Source organism: Plecotus auritus, assembly GCF_963455305.1.
Source record: "Plecotus auritus genome assembly, chromosome: 3".
Taxonomy (NCBI): domain Eukaryota; kingdom Metazoa; phylum Chordata; class Mammalia; order Chiroptera; family Vespertilionidae; genus Plecotus; species Plecotus auritus.
The window spans coordinates 122,171,714-122,174,027 of NC_137772.1; positions in this window are offsets into that span (position 1 = coordinate 122,171,714).

Genomic DNA, 2,314 nt, shown 5'->3' on the forward strand with positions numbered 1-2,314 from the left:
TCTCACCCCTCAGGGCCACAGGGTGGGGGCTCACGAGATGACTCTTGATGAGAGGACAAAGACATCCAGAGGACAAGCCCCAGACACAGGAGAAGCACAAGATGGAGAATGGCAAATAGGGTCACCCTACCCCAGCTTACTCAGTGCTGGGGTTGCTTACTACATGGCAAGGAGAAAGGGGTCCCCTAAGGAGAAGGTGGGGGTCTGTCTCCCCTTTTTTCCCTTCTTTTCAATCTTTTTCTCTCCCCATTTCTTACACAGAAACACACCCAGAACCCTATCTTTCAGATCCTCTCTCTCATAGACACATACAAAACTATTCTGTTTCTCTCTCTCATAGATACATACACAACTATTTTTTCTCTATAGACACATATACATTCTCTCTCTCTCTCTCAGACACATATATAACTATTCTCTCTCTCTCTCTCTCTCTCTCTCTTTCTAGTTTCACCCATTCTCTCTCCCCCACCCCTTATCTGCTCTGGGATCTGTGGAGATGCCAGCCTTGCCCTACCTACCAAAGATGCCAAAAATGGGGACACAACTTCTGGACAGATGACCTGGCCATGCCCCTGGGCCTCCCACCCCTCCCCCTTCAGAAGGCTTTATTACCTCATATGCAGCTCATCTTAAACCAACAGAATTGCTCAGTGGAAAAAAAAAAAGAAGGGAAGGAGGGAGGGAAGATCTTTATAAAGGAGTCAGTAGATAGCAGAGTTAAAGAAGGAAAGAGGATGTATGAGTGAACTGTAGGAGCTGTAATGAAAATCAAGTATAGTTGTATACTGGGAACAGATTTTAAAAGAAAAGAAAAAAGATAAATGATAGTGAATAATTAGGCAGGTAGATATATAGATATTAAAACAGTGGAAGTAAGTAGAGAAGAATGTATGGGAAAGGTAGGATGAGAGAGAAAGAGGGAGGGAAGAAAAGTTTTAAAGGGGAGCCAATAGAGCTTAAAAGAAGAATGGGAAGAAGGAAGAAATGGGGGAGGGAGCAAAGCAAGTCCAAGGGAGGAAGTGAAGAAAAAAATTAAGGTGGGAAGGAAGGAAAAGAGGAGAGAGGGCAGGGGTAAAGATAAAGGAAAGAAGGAATGTGGGGAGGGAGGGAGGGTAGGAGAAAGATGGGAAGAAGGATGATGGAACAGAAGTAGGAAATAAGGAGGAAAGAAAAGTTTATAAATAACTAGTGGCCCGGTGCATGAAATTCATGCATGGGGGGGGGCGCGGGGGGGATGTACCTCAGGCTGGCCTGCACTCTCTCCAATCTGGGACCCCTCTGGGATAAGGCCTAAACCAGTAGGCGGACATCCCTCTTGCAATCTGGGACTGCAGGCTCCTAACCACTCACCTGCCTGCCTGCCTGCCTGATTGCCCCTAACCACTCTGTCTGCCAGCCTGCTCACCCTCAACTGCCCCCCACCAGCCTTCTTGCCCCCAACTACCTCCCCCTTGCCAGCCTGATCACCCCCAACTGCCCCCCCCCAGCCTACTTGCCCCCAACTGGCCCCCGCTGCTGGCCTGCTTTCCCCCAACTACCCCCCCCCTTGCCAGCCTGCTCACCCCCAACTGGCCCCCCCACCGGTCTGATCACCCTCAACTACCCTCCCCTCCTGGCCTGATCACCCCTAACTGCCTCTGCCTCGGCCCTGCCACCATGGCTTTGTCCGGAAGGACGTCCAGAAGGTCCCCTGGAAGGTCTCCTGGTCTAATTAGCATATTACCCTTTTATTAGTATAGATGAGTCAGTAGGAAAAAGTGTTACATAAAGGAGAGATAAAAATTGTGTGAAAGGGAGAAGCCAATAAAGAAGTCAAATACAATTGTGTGTAAAGGGGATAAGATTGAAAAAGAAAGTTAATAGGGGTGACCAGGCCAACAGGGGAGGGCAGTTAGGGGGATCAGGCAGGTGGGCAGAGTGGTTAGGGCAGGCAGGCAGGGGAATGGTTAGGAGCCAGAGGTCCTAGATTGTGAGAGGGACGTCTAACTGCCAGTTAAGGCTCGACCCCTGCAGGATCAGGCCTAAACTGGCAGTTGGACATTCCTGAGGACTCCCGGATTGGAGAGGGTGCAGGTTGGGCTGAGGGACACCCTCCCCCTGTGCATGAATTTCATGCACCAGGCCTCTAGTTGCTTAATAATACTAAATTTTATAATACAGTTTGTCTCCACCAGGTTACAAGCTCACTTCCTTCTGTGCCCAGGCCTCATCATCCCTCTGACAGACAGCAAGGATCTCTTGGCTCTGAAAGAAAACTCCATCCCTCTTCAGCATGAAAGTAGTCAGAGGAGCCCACCGACGTCCATTTTCC